Source organism: Neolamprologus brichardi, chromosome 14 (genome assembly GCF_056152115.1).
Source record: "Neolamprologus brichardi isolate AB-2024 chromosome 14, ASM5615211v1, whole genome shotgun sequence".
NCBI classification, from domain to species: Eukaryota; Metazoa; Chordata; class Actinopteri; order Cichliformes; family Cichlidae; genus Neolamprologus; species Neolamprologus brichardi.
This window is the reverse complement of record NC_142117.1, coordinates 8,198,381-8,213,359: the sequence shown is the minus strand read 5'-3', so window position 1 is coordinate 8,213,359 and position 14,979 is coordinate 8,198,381. Positions and strand designations below refer to the sequence as shown.

At 42.9% G+C, this 14,979-nt stretch overlaps 1 pseudogene; it reads right to left on the bottom strand.

Moving 5' to 3' along the window:
* Positions 1-8,479: 8,479 nt before the first annotated feature.
* On the bottom strand, positions 8,480-9,355 carry LOC148098795 (uncharacterized; annotated as a pseudogene).
* Positions 9,356-14,979: the final 5,624 nt, after the last annotated feature.

Sequence of the window (14,979 nt, the reverse complement as noted above, 5' to 3'; positions counted from 1 at the left end):
CAGAGATGGTCTATGTTTAACCCACATTAGCCACTGCTGTTTTAATTAAAATGTTCCACAAATCCTCGGGGGTGGGCGTTTGGGTGCACACGGCGACGCGTGCACTCTGAAATGAGAGGAGGCTTGTGTGAGTTCAGAGAGCAAAGCCATTCAACTGAGAGAGAGGCATCGCAGCACTATGGGCTAACAGGGTACGAGGAAATGACTGTAAATGAATGTATTGTCCCATCCACATCCTACCTGGGATGCATGTACCACCACCCACATCCACCCACATCTAACACTCAAACTCAACCCTCTCCTCCTTCTGAATTGAAATCCTCTCTCTTTCTTTCTTCCTCCCTCTTCTTTTTAATACTTTCTTCCTGTTTTGGCTGAATGTAATTATTTGAATATTGCCACATTGGATTTGAGAAAAAAAAACAACTGTTTGCTGCATCTGATATTATTTCAACTTAATAAAAATATTGTTATTGCTATTTACAAAAAAAAGTGTGTTTTTTTTTTAATCGCACGGTGATGCAATGTTCTCCAAGGATTTCATACAGTGTTTAAAGGTTATGATTAGATAATGAACTATTACTTTACATCCTCTGTCAGCATCATTTAGTCCTGGACGCTCACTTTGGACACACAACATAAACCCTGTTGCAATTAGCTCCCTGACGTGATGACATAATTATGAAGTCATTAGCAGGGCCGAGGACGCTCGTTGGAGACAAACTGCACAGAATCGAGCTGGTTCCAGTGATCCTGCAGTAGTATGCATTTCATATTTCCATGACATCACAGGCCCCCAGGGAGCCGGCTAATGCATTTGGTGGTTCAGGAAAGAGTGGAGAGGATGGATAAATCAGAGCAGAGCTCGATACTGAGTTCACACTCAGTGTTACGTCCCCACATGAAAACTAGGCGAAGAGGGTGGGGGACAGTAACAGTTGGATCCGGGTTGAAATGAAAAGAAGGCCAGGCAGAGGTATTTAACACAAAATATATCTTTATTATAATCAGTTAACTCAATATTCATATAAACGTAACAACAAAAAGAGACAGCAACGTTGCTTTAATGATAAATGAGACAGGCCAACCCAAAGAGATGGTGACCACTTCAACAAAGAAAACAACTATAAGGCTTCAACAGAAAAAGACAGCAACGCTGCTATTAGCAATAACTAGGCAGGCCAAACAAAATAATGGAGGCCACCGACACTTAAGGAAGACCACTGCTCAGTTAAGAGCTACTCACAAAGAGCCACGCACGGTGGGGCTGGTCACTCACAGCAGGCCTTTTCCACACCTAGACCAGTATCACACACTGCCCAGCACAGAGGAAACCCACCAGAAGCCCCTCCCACACTCACACTGCTCTCCTCCAGCTTATATCACCTCTGAGGGTAATTGGTGGTAAACGGGGGCAGATGAGCAGCAGGTGTGTCCTAAGGGAGAAGGCAGAGAGAGGAGGAGGCGGAGAAAAAACACCACACCCACACAAGGGCAGTTTCAGGAGGCCCAGCTAGGGCCGTAACACTCAGACAAATGTAAATCACCATTAGGTTTTGGGTCGCTGAACCCCAGTGATAACGAACTTAAAGACAAAAAATAATCATTTTAAATTTCACAGACTTCATTCACAGCATAAAGTATGTCGATTGGCAAGCAGTGGAAATTATAACCTGACTTTAGGATAAAGTGAGCAGGATCGGGGGCTGTGACGGATTTTTAAATAAACTTAACTGACCATCTGACCATGTATATTTCAGCAACAGGGAAATGGTCTGTTGTCATTGTTTATGCACGATGACACCCTACACTTCATTTTTGGCTACATGTTATCTGACCACTTCTCCAACACTTCTCACAGAAGTCAGACTGCCCCCAACATGAATATTCTGCAACATTAAATACTGTTTGACATCAACTGTATATAATAACATTGTAGCCAGCATATAAATATAAACAAAGATAATAAAAAGATATTCCATTTTCTCATTAGACCCAACTACCTTTTGCGAACACAGAAAGCACCCCGTACAGGCCGCTATAAAGAATGCAGATTTAAGGCACTTCAGGGGCGATTCTACGATCAGAGCTTTGGGGGTGCTGAGCACCCAGAGAGCTGCCCAGCCAGGCAAAATAAACTTTACACGTCACGATGAGACTTCTTCCTTGTCTCTGTCAGTCCCTGCATCCTTAAATGTCTCCAGTTGTCCCAAGTTCTCTCTGACTGTCTCCTTGGTGCATTTAAACCCCTGTTCCTCCCTGTCCTCGTCGTCTGTTGTCTTCGTCTCCGTTATCAGTCATCATAATTTTACCATCTCTGTGCAAGTCTGCAAATTTCTTTATTAAATCATAAGATTCTTAAATTCATCAAGTCTCTCTGTGCCTGGGTCCTCATCACAAAACATGACATCACTGTTTTTGTCACTGTACATTTTAACACAATTTAATCCCCACATTTTGAAAAGTTTGTAACAAAACCATCAAATCTGATAAAGTTTATTTAAATGCTATAAAAGAAGAATGGATTGGAATTAAAAAAATACATATCCTAACCTTAATTACTGCGGGAGAATAATGAATGATGCTCATAGTGAGTAAAAAGTAAACTGAGTGCATTTTTTGGACAGAGATTCACTTTTAATGAGTATGTATAATAAAATACAGATACATAAAAAATACTCCCAAAACAGAATAAATTATTACAAATAAATTATTACATAATATTAATAAAAAATTATAAAAATGGAGGCAACTTTGCCTGTGGTAGAATGTATACAATGTATGAAAAGATCTTTACTGCAGATACTAATTTGACTAATTTAATAATACTAATTTTGTGTTGTAGGATTTATGAGTTTCATGCTTGGTACTTGGGAGAGCTTTACATTTTCTCAGGTGGTACACGCTGTAAAAAGTTTGAGAAACACTGATAAGTGTATGTGTGCTTTTGGAAAACATTTAAAGCTGCTGTACAGAATCTTTGAAACAAGCTTAAAACATCTTTAGAATATAAACAGAGCACTCTGCTTCTCTTTACAGCTCTTCACTCCACCAGGGCTGTTTGGCTCTTTCTGACAGTGTGCAAATGTGATGTACGTACTGCGGCAGTCATACAGACAACTGCATGGTCCAAAAGTTGGCCTACCTATTACTGGCTGAGGTTTTAGTAGACTTGTGGCTGAACCACATAAAAATATATAATTAATTTTAATCTTCCCAATCAATTATAATGTTATGTTGGAATGTTGTTAAAGAGGGTCAAAATGTTTCAACCCAGTTTGTTTTGCAGATTCTGTATAACAGCTTTAATATAGGGAGAACACAACTTTCTGATTGTGTGAGTAAAATTAGTTTTTTCTCTTTGTCAGTTTAACAGTTTCTGTTGTGCCTGTCACTGTTCCCTGTCTGTTTTCTTACCTGGTTCTTCCTGACCTTGTACTTTCTCCTCACGTTCTCCTCTTTCCTCTCTCCCTCTTTGGACTGACAATCATACACAAATAGATTGTATTCAATTAGATGAAAAAATTACATTAATATGAAAAAAAAATACTATTAAGATTACTAATAAAAAAGTCCTCACTCAGTGTACTTTCAACCAAAAGCCAAATAACCAAATCCCATGAACATCTAACATCTACGGATCACTTGATCTTACACTTTTACCTTTTTTTTTTGAAAAAAACTTCCTTATATCCATTATGAGCCTGGCTGTCTCTCTGTACACACACACACACACACACACACACACACACACACACACACACACACACACACACACACACACACACACACACACAACAGGAGTTATAAGATTAATGGGCATTCAGTCAGCAGTCAGTTAGCTAGTTAGTATCCATTTCAAACAGGACAGTGGTAACAACAGCAGGCTACAGACAATTTTAAGTTTCAGACATTAAATAGGCTGTATACATTTCAAAGGGAGCAACAGGACGATCAAATGTCGCTGATTTTACCATAGAGCAGGATGGATTGTAGGGTAGCAAACATCGTTGGAAAACAAGTTTTCAACACTGCAGGTTACCTGGGTGTAATGTTGAAGCACCCCCAAAAATGGGCTAAAATCGCCCCTGAGGCACTTCCACATCAGCTTTTCACACTCGAAAGAGAGGTCCATCTTTTATATACAGTTTATGGTCTTAATGCCACTCTGTGATTAGCTGTTTGTGGTTCTGCCATTAACAATGTCTGACTGATCAAGAGTTGTTTCAGTACAACATTTTAAAAACTTCACAGACAGAAACAAACAGAGTCAATCATTTTTCTTGTAGGGGATTAAAAGCAGTATAAATATACTGATAAAATGTGAGTATATATCACTAAGTTGGTTCAGAAGTGAGCTTAGAGAAGGCAACACAACAGTTGACAGGTGTAGTGATTACTCCAGAAGAATGCAGATGTTAATAACCTGCAGATGCTTGTGACACTTCCATGGCCAAATGTTCCCGGAGCGTCAGATCAGTAAGCATTCAGATTACATTCAACTGTGGCTCAGGGGGTTGGGAAGCGTATCTGTAACCAGAAGGTCGCCGGTTCGTTCCCCGGGCTCTCTGTCCTGGTCGTTGTGTCCTTGGGCAAGACACTTCACCTACCGCCTACTGGTGTTGGCCAGAGGGGCCGATGGCGTGATATGGCAGCCTCGCTTCTGTCAGTCTGCCCCAGGGCAGCTGTGGCTACAACCGTAGCTTGCCTCCACCAGTGTGTGAATGTGAGAGTGAATGAATAGTGGCATTGAAAAGCGCTATATAAATCCAATCCATTATCATATTTACCCTCTTATTTCCAGTGGAATATTTGTTTGGTCCTCACCTTGGAGGCGTTTTTTTCTCTGATCATCTTTTTTTGTCTGGGTTAAAAAGCAGAGCACGAGGTTCTCTCCGAGACAAAAAGAAAAGCTTGGTGTGAGTCAGGCACATCATTTATCAGATGGCGGTGTAATGTATCCATTGCATTCCTGTGAAGAGGCAAAACACATCTTTCTGACCTAGAAAGATAATTCAGTATGACAGGAGATCAGCTCTCAGCCTCACATTCCTTTTAATGATGCAAATGTTTCTCAGTACTAGTGCACAGTATTAATATGTCATATAATACTAACCTACGAAGATGAACAAAGTCCCTTGTTTTTTTTATCCTTGTACCTGCACTACAGAGTATTTTAGATTAGCTTTACATCTGTTTTTCAAAACAGAAAAATACAGTTGACACCAGGGCCGAGGAAAAAAATGACACACTCAAAAAATAAAAAAGACTTCTTCATGGTACAAATCTCATCTTGTCAAGGCTGTGAAACAGAGTGGAACCACATCTGATCTTCCCAGCTCAGGCAGCCATGAACAGATCAGACCTCTGCCACAGAGTGAGAAATCTGATTATGAGACTTGGGCTTGAATGGCTCCAGCTCAGGCTGTGAGCTGAACGTATCCAGTAGTATCTGGGTCAAGACTTAAAGAAAATTCAAATACAGAAAGTTTGAATTCTGAAAACTGTGACAATATAAATCCAGAATATTAATAGAAGACCTGCTGTAGAGCTGTACTTGAATTTAATTTATCTTCGACATTAAATATTTTAATTAACCTAAAATTCAGAAACCCATACAGAACCCTCCAGCTTTTAGAGCTGATCAGCAATGCCATGAATTTGGGTACCGTAATTGTATTTTGTATAATTTTTATAGTTTAAAATCAGTAATGCCAAAAGTCCCACTGATAAATGAAGCCAACGCACTTGTTATTTAAACCTGCATTTTTGTACTTACCACCAGGGGTGACTCTCCAGGTTGGAAAAGAATCTATAATATATATCAGAAATTATCTATCCCCCCAGTAAGCATTTTGAGTTTCTTGTGTCTCTGAGTTTTTGTATTATAATCTTAGTTCTTGTTAAGTTTCTTGTTTTCTCTTTAGTTTTCTGAGTATTTAGTAGCTCTGTCTCCTTGTTATTGTTCTCTGTGTTTCTTAGTTGCTCTGTCTCCCCTAGTCAAGTCTGCGTATGTTACATTTCCTGTTTTACTTTGAAGGTCTGTGTCCTACGTGAATGTATTGAGTTTCGCTTCCCTTGGGTCTCGTTATGTCCGATTTCTCCCAGCTGTGCTCCCCTTCTGTGTCTCATTACCCTCGTTATTTCCCAGTGTATTTAAGCCCTGTGTTTCTCTGTGTCAGTGTCGCGATCCCCCTCATGCTGTGTGTGTGTCTCCCTGTGCCTCACTGTGTGTTTTGTTAGATTCTTCTCAGTTTAGGTTTTGTAGACGTTCTTTGTTCAGCAATAAAAGCTGCCATTTTGAGTTCAATCCCGTTTCTAGTGAGTTTGCGTTTGGGTCCAATTCCTGCCTGCGCACAGCCGAAACATGACAAGTTAGTAGAGTTGCCAACCGTCCCGTAAAAAACGGAATCGTCCCGTTCTCAGAGGAAATACACAGTTTGTCCCGGACTTCAGCTAGAATGGAAAAAAGACACAAAGCTGGAGTTATTCTGTCTTTACGCTGCAGCTGTTTCTTCTTCTCTCATTCTCTCCCCTCCCTCTCCTGTTGCTACTTCAATCATGAAACTGATCTATGATCAGCTGATCGGCTTTTCTCTCTTGTTGGTTTATCTCCCACTTTCATGTTTAAGCTTGATCAGCTGTTCTTAGAATTTATTTAATATTAATTTCTAGGATCAGCTGATGTTTGCTTGAGCCACAGCTGTAAAAGCTGCTGGTCATGATATTGGTTTGGATATGTGGTGAGAGGGAAACATGAAGATGAAACCAGGAGATGTCCTTACTGAATCATCAGAGCTGAACAGGTGATGAACAGTGCACATCACTATCACAACAGTGTTTGTTTTCATTCAAAGGCTTTATGGCTTTCCCTATAACACCTGGTGGGCCGGTCTCTAGTCAAAGTGCCTAGGCCCATTTTTTTTGTCCCAGTCCAGCCCTGGGCACGACACAGTGAATTAATCTGAGAAGGTGCATTAAAAAATAAATGGCCGGGCCAGCAGTGCACACCGCAAATTAGTTCACATACACACATTAGTTGTGCCTCTTCTTAATGACGGTATCTTAGCTAACAACCCCAACTACCAGATTCAACTTGTAATTGGCTAAAAATAACTTACAGAATTCACGATGTGTTTTCAGGACTTTCAGGCGTATGTTCCAATGTTTTTTTTCTGATCAAACCAGAAAGCTTTAATGAGCAGCTGGATTTGTCTCGCATCAACTGGCTGAGTTAATGCCAGTTAATGCGACATCAAAATGCAGCTGATTGAAGTGAAAACCTCGACTCTGTGGGGGTCAAAGTTTGCAGAACTATGAACGCAGCTGGAATCCATAGCTGTGCGTGTTCATGGAGCTTGCATTTTCACCTGCTGGACATCACTACCTGACAAGTTTAACTGTCTTCAGAACATTGCAGAGGCCTTATTGACAGTATTTGGCTCTACATATCTGTGTGAGCAGATTTTCTCTCACATGAGTGTCCTCAGGTAGCCGTCTGAATGCTGGACACTCGGAGACCTGTGTCTCTGAGTGGGAGAGGATAGATCACATTAACATGTGTATCTCTGTATTAACAAACATGCCATATTGGCCCAGTTTATTTTTCTTATCATTGTTGTGAGGAGACCATAAATAGCGTTTGTATTTTCTGTTGTACAGTTCATTTGCTGTTCTTGTTATGGATAAAAAGTCTTTTTTTGTTTCAAAATAAATGATAACCATTCACTGATAGCTGCCTATGAACATCTATGAACAAATATAATTTTATAAAGTTATTCTATGGTAAATGGCCTGTATTTGTATAGCACTTTACTAGTCCCTAAGGACCCCAAAGCGCTATACACACCCAGTCATCCATCCATTCACACACTGGTGATGGCAAGCTACATTGTAGCCGCAGTCACCCTGGGGCGCACTGACAGAGGCGAGGCTGCCAGACACTGGCACCACCGGGCCCTCTGACCACCACCAGTAGGCAACGGGTGAAGTGTCTTGCCCAAGGACACAATGACCGAGACTGTCCAAGCCGGGGCTCGAACCGGCAACCTTCCAATTACAAGGCGAACTCCCAACTCTTGAGCCACGATCGCCAGTTGCCAGTGCTATATAGTGTGTAACTGTTAATATAGAGCGTTATTAAATTTATTGCTAATACAATCATATGGCACATTGACTGCTGAGGAAATTCATCATCAGAAAGGTTGCCGGCCCCTGGTGTAAACTGTGATGTTTGCACAGCCCAGTAATCGTTACGTTACTGTGGCAGGAATAAGGCACGGCGGGTCCAGGGATCAGTGTTTTCAGACATTTATTCACAGCACCTCACACCACCCCCCACCAACCCCTGAGTCCCTGTGTTTTAACACGGCGGGGGTGATTGCGGATGCCGTGCAGGTGCGTCCGCACGGCACCGCAGACCACGCCCCACCACACACCCCCATCGCCCGATTGAGGCCGGGGAGTCATCCGGCCGAACCTACTCCCCCCCCACCCCACCGGTTCGGGGGAGCAAAGTCCGTTGCGGAGGCCGCCCACACCTCCAATGGCGGCGAGCCTTGTCCGGGGGTCGGCCACGCCTCCAGCAGCAGCGGCGAAACCGGTCCGGAGGCCGGCTACCCGGCACGACCCCGCCGGCCCCGGGAGTGGCTCACTACCCGGCGCATCTGACGCTCCGGGGCAGCTCGGTCCTCGACCTCGGGCACAGGTCGAGCAGGCTCCCCTGGCACGGGGACCGCCATCTCCCCTCCCGGTTTCTCCACCTCTTCCGGCTGGAGCGGCTCGTCCGCCGCTGGCTGGGGCGCTGGCGGGAGCGGCTCGTCCGCCGCTGGCTGGGGCGCTGGCGGGAGCGGCTCCGGCAGCCCCTCCCGCGACTCCTCTTCCTCCAGCCGGTGCAGACCCTCGCGCGCCTCGTCTGCCGCCTCCGGTTGGAGCGGCTCGTCCATCGCTCCGGCAGGAGCAGCCCTTCACCCGGCTGTTCCCCCTCCTCCGGCAGGCGCAGATCCCCGCGCGCCTCGTCTGCCACCTCCGGCTGCTCAGGTGCCCCACGCGGCTCCTCCACCGCTTCACTGTCCTCGGTACACACCTGTGGGGGTGGCGCCCAGGCCCAGAGCAGCGCCGCCAGCTCCCCAATCCGTTGCAGGTGGCGCTCGGACTGGTCCTGCAGCTCTGCCTCCTGGCGACGCACCCCCGCCGCCTGCTCCCGCTGGGCGGCCCAGAGGGAGCCGGCCACCCTTTGGGCCAGCTCCTCCACTCCCTGGCTCCGATAAGAACCCGCCGTGCCGCCTCCTGGGTTTCGGCACCACTGTGGCAGGAATAAGGCACGGCGGGTCCAGGGATCAGTGTTTTCAGACATTTATTCACAGCACCTCACACCACCCCCCACCAACCCCTGAGTCCCTGTGTTTTAACACGGCGGGGGTGATTGCGGATGCCGTGCAGGTGCGTCCGCAGGGCACCGCAGACCACGCCCCACCACAGTTACATTGCAACAAAAATCTGCCTTAATTCTGCTGAATGTTTGGTCTTTTCCTGTTAGGATTGGGACAGGCTGTGGTGGAGCTGTTTTTCTTGTCTCTGTGCTTTCCGCTGCATAACCACCAATCACATTTCCTCAGGCTGCCTGTTACACACCTGCAGTCTATCATCATCAAAACTGTGTACTTAAGGGTCAGTATTGTGCCAGAAAGAGATTTCTCTTCTCTTTTTTTTTCTTTGTCTTTTACGTGTAATATCTTGGTTTATTTTGGTAAATGTACCTATTCTGCAAGCAGGGGCGATTTTAGCCCATTTTTGGGGGTGCTTCAGCACCCCCAAAATGAATCAAAGCACCCCCAAAGATTTCTTACTTTTTTTGACAATATTTGCTGTTTGTGTGACACATTACTAAAAATATAAAAAGCATACAGTACTGTACTTGTTTGAGACGTAACATTTTAACAACAAAAGTATAGATAACCCCCCCTCCCCCCCTCCCAAAATGGTTTGTTCCAGCTCTCTCCTGCTCTGGCTCTAGCGCTCTTGCTGCCAGAGCGATGGTGGCTGAGACACAGCGGAGCGGAGGTGTGAGTGCCTGGCTTAAAACAGGACATATTAGCTGCATTTAACCTTCAGTTACTCTTTATATAGTTAGGTAGGAGTCAGACCATGTTTCTTTTTAACTGAAAAACATTACACCCAGGTAACCTGCAGTGTTGAAAACGTGTTTTCCGACAATGTTTGCTACCCTACAATCCGTCCTGCTCTGTAGTAAATTCAGCGACATTTCACCGTCCTGTTCCTCCCATTGAAATGTATACAGCCTATTTAAAAATCTAAAACTTTAAATTTTCCGTAGCCTAAAGTTGTTACCACGTCCTGTTTTAAATGGATACTAACTAGCTAACTGACTGAATGCCCATTAACCTTATAACTCCTGTTGTGTGTGTGTGTGTGCGTACAGAGAGACAGCCAGGTTCATAATGGATATGAGGAAGTTTTTTCCAAAAAAAGGAGCCACATTCAGGTAATAGTGTAAAATCAAATGATCCATCAATCAAGAATAATGTTGGATCAGTGTTTCAATATTTATATCTTTTATTAGATATTCATGTGGTTTGGTTATTTGCCTTTTGGTTGAAAGTATACTGAGAGAGGACTTTTTTTATTAGTGATCTTAATAGTATTTTTTCATATTAATTTAATTTTCATCTAATTTAATACAATCTATTTGTGTATGATTGTCAGTCCAAAGAGGGAGAGAGGAAAGAGGGGAATGTGAGGAGAAAGGGCAAGGTCAGGAAGAACCAGGTAAGAAAACAGACAGGGAACAGTGACAGGCACAACAGAAACTCACACAATCTGGAAGTTGTGTCCTCCTATATTAAAGCTGTTATACAGAATCTGCAAAACAAACTGGGTTGAAACATTTTGACCCTCTTTAACAACATTCCAACATAACATTATAATTGATTGGGGAGATTAAAATTAATGATATATTTTTATGTGGTTCAGCCACAACTCTTCTAAAACCTCAGCCAGTAATAGGTAGGCCAGCTTTTGGACCGTCCAGTTGTCTGTATGACTGCTGCAGTACGTACATCACATTTGCACACTATCAGAAAGTGCCAAACAGCCCCGGTGGAGTGAAGAGCTGTAAAGAGAAGCAGAGTGCTCTGTTTATATTCTAAAAATGTTTTAAGCTTGTTTCAAAGATTCTGTACAGCAGCTTTAAATGTTTTCCAAAAGCACACATACACTTCTCAGTGTTTCTCAAACCTTTTACAGTGTGTACCACCTGATAAAATGTCAAGCTCTCCTAAGTACCACTATGAAAGCATGAAACTCATAAATCTTACAACAGAAAATTAGTATTATTAAATTAGTAAAATTAGTATCTGCATACATTGTACACATTGTATACATTCTACCACAGGCAAAGTTGCCTCCATTTTTATAGTTTTTATTAATATTATGTAATAATTTATTTGTAACAATTTATTCTGTTTCGGGAGTGTTTTTTATGTATCTGTATTATATTATACATACACATTAAATGTGAATCTCTGTCCACAAAATGCACTCAGTTTACTTCTTACTCACTATGAGCATCATTCATTATTCTCACCCAGTAATTAAGGTTAGGATATGTATTTTTTTTTTATTCCAATCCATTCTTCTTTAGCAGCATTTTAATAACCTTGATCAGATTTAATGGTTTTGTTACAGACTTTTCAAAAAAGTGTTTTGCTTTTCTTTCACAAATGTGGGGATTAAATTGTGTTAAAATGTACAAAACAGTGATGTCATGTTTTGTGACGAGGACCCAGGCACAGAGAGACTTGATGAATTTAAGAATCTTATGATTTAATAAAGAAATTTGCAGACTTAAACAGAGATGGTAAAATTATGATGACTGATAACGGAGATGAAGACAACAGATGATGAGGACAGGGAGGAACAGGGGTTTAAATGCACCAAAGTGACAGTCAGAGAGAACTCGGGACAACATTTAAGGATGCAGGGACTGACAGAGACAGGTTTATCTTGCCTGGCTGGGCAGCTCTCTGGGTGCTCAGCACCCCCAAAGCTCTGATTCTAGAATCGCCCCTGTCTGCAAGTATCATTATGACTCAGTGTTATTGTGGCTACATTATATTCAATCCAGTCCTTTGAGACTTTATAGCTGGATAAATAAAGGTTATATAAAAGTCATTTTGCCAAAAACTGATTGCAGCTTCTGCCTTGTGACAGGAATGTTGTTTGTGGCTCAAAAGTACTTTTTATTATTCATGAGAGATATATTTGACATACCTATCACAGACTATAGGCCAACAAGTTATCTGCAGCAGTTTAAATATGACCAATCATTCTTTGGCAAATACTGGAAATCATTTTGGCTCTGGCTGTGGCGATGTCTTGTTTTTGTAAATACTCTGTCCTCTGCTTAGGCATTTGCCTGGTTTAGCTGTTTCCCCCATCGAGACAAAGTGGATATCAGTACTTACCTGCAAACCCACCTGCCAACCCACTCTCCACCGCTCACCACATGACTCACAGAAGTCAGACTGCTAGCCTCAGCCTTTAACTGTCACCTCTTAAGAAAGAATGCTCTTCAGTCACACTCTGAGCCTGCCAGTCACTGCTAATCATCATTCATTTAATTCACTTAATGTACAGAATTCACTGCATGCATGCTACTACTGCACATTCACCTAATGTATATATTATATATCATATTCTCCCCCCCCCCTTTTGCACAAGTCGAGGAGCGTGTCAGGTTTCATTTCACTGTGTGTTATACTTGTATAACTATGCATGTGACAAATAAAGAACCTTGAACCTTGAACCTAATACTCTCTCTCCTCTTCCAGATTCCAGCAGTCTGCCGCCCTTTGCTATTAAACGTCTTCACTAGGGATGGGTACCGGTATCCGGTGCCATGATGGTTCTGACATAAACGGTAGTAACCAGACCAAAAAGCAGCGCACATTTCGGTGTTTTTTTTTTTTTCCTGAGATGTCATACACTTTGAATTCTAGCCAATCATTTTACGTTTCCGAGGATAGTAGGCGGGTCCAGGTACGTACGTTCTTTTAGAGCAGAGCTACAGATTAAAAATGCCCAAGGCAAAGCGGTCAGAAGTCTGGCTGTACTTCACAGCAAAAGATGCAAACTCAGCAGCCTGCAACAAGTGCTTTAAGCTGATACTGTGATACTGTCAAAGGAGGTAACACCTCAAATCCGATGAAACACCTGGCGACGCATAGCGTTTTTTTTTAAAAGCCGAGAAATGCACCGTATTTGATAGCTTGCTGCGAGACCTCACACCGAGCACATTTACTGCGGGTGTGGTGCCTGTTATCGAACCCGGAGTTCGCAACATCCCCCAAAAACCCGAAGAGTAGAGTCCTGGCCCCTAGCCCTGCCAGTGTAGCAGAAATGATGAGGATGATGATGGCAGCAGCCGTTCTTCTCTGCGTGAGTAGCTTAATGTTGTTCGTGTGTAAGCTAACCACGTTATTACATTAATGCATGTAAGGTGAACTAGCAAACACCATCATAGCTACATGTGGCTGTCTTCTTGTTTGATGGCAGATACTCCCTTCACCCTGGCCAAAAAGGCTAAAATGACCAAAGAAAAAGTGGAAAACAGTTAAACATGAGAGGTTTTTGGACAAAGTTTGTGTTTTTTCCATTGTTTAAGCACTGCTTCCAGCCAAGAGTGATACCATATATGCCCTATAGCTGCAGAAAAGGCTAATATTGTTATCTTTTTACAAAAAAAACAGCTGAACATGAGAGGTTTTTGGACCAATTTTGTGTTCTCCATTCTTTAAGCACCGGTTCGAGCACCGGGCACCATTTCAAAAGTACCGGTTTGGCACCGGTATCGGATAAAACCTAAACGATACCCATCCCTAGTCTTCACTGTACATATACCAGCTCCATTTGTTTAAATAAACCATTTAAGCTTAACGTTAGTTGTTTGGGTCTGCTTTCTGGGTCCAGCCATTACCAGCCTGTGACATTTCCAGCCGCTGCAGTAATCTCTCTCTGTGTATAGAAATCTTTGCTCCTGCAGCGATATACCACGGACCAGCCTGACTGCACACTTGTGCCTCCAAACCACCTGCACTGTGTGCGTGCCAAGTTACAGAAAGTGCAAGCACAAGTCACACTGGAATGACACCAACACACACGCCATGATTGTAGCAAGTGTCAGATCATTTTCTTCTTTTTGTGCGTGTGCTCATTCTCGAGAAAGCCAAGCTTAAACTGTGTGTGTCTGTTTTTTCAAACCCACCAGGTAGGAACACAAAGTGAGTGTGCTTGAAGGCATTAGTACCAAAGTCTGATGGCTGGAAAGCACGCAGTTCCTGTCCAATAGAGGGCCAGACATTCCCATCCTTGCCTGTTGCTTTTTGTTAGGCGTTATATTTGAAAGTAATTGAGGATTTTATACATGTTTCCAGTGAATTTGAAAAATTTCTACAGTTTAAGATTTAATTTGCAGCAGCTGCTATTTCTAGCCTTTTACCTCATTAACACCAGTTGACCATTTTTATCCCATCATCCATGTTGCAGCTAAGATACACCATCTGTTAGAGGTCAGCAGAGACTCTATGTTCTGGCTCCAGAGACCATAATGTGCCACAAGAGACTAAAACTATTCCCAGTGGAGACAGTGGACCGCTGTGGGGGTGGAGCAGGCCAGATGAACCCCTCTACCGCTGAGTGTGAGACGCTGAAGGACACACGGCTGAGTTTCTACATTTTTCAATGTTTTGTGTGTTTTGTGCATTTTTAGCTCATATAATGAAGATGTTTGAAAAGCTCTGAAAAGCCTCTTTAAAAGAAAAACAGAGGATTTATTAATGCATAATATTTTATACAAGGACGGATACAAGTGTTTCACCTGAGAGCACAAATTGGGACTGTCATGTTGATGTATGCTGCTTGTATTAACTGGATTGTTTCAGGTTTATAGGTTGTACATGA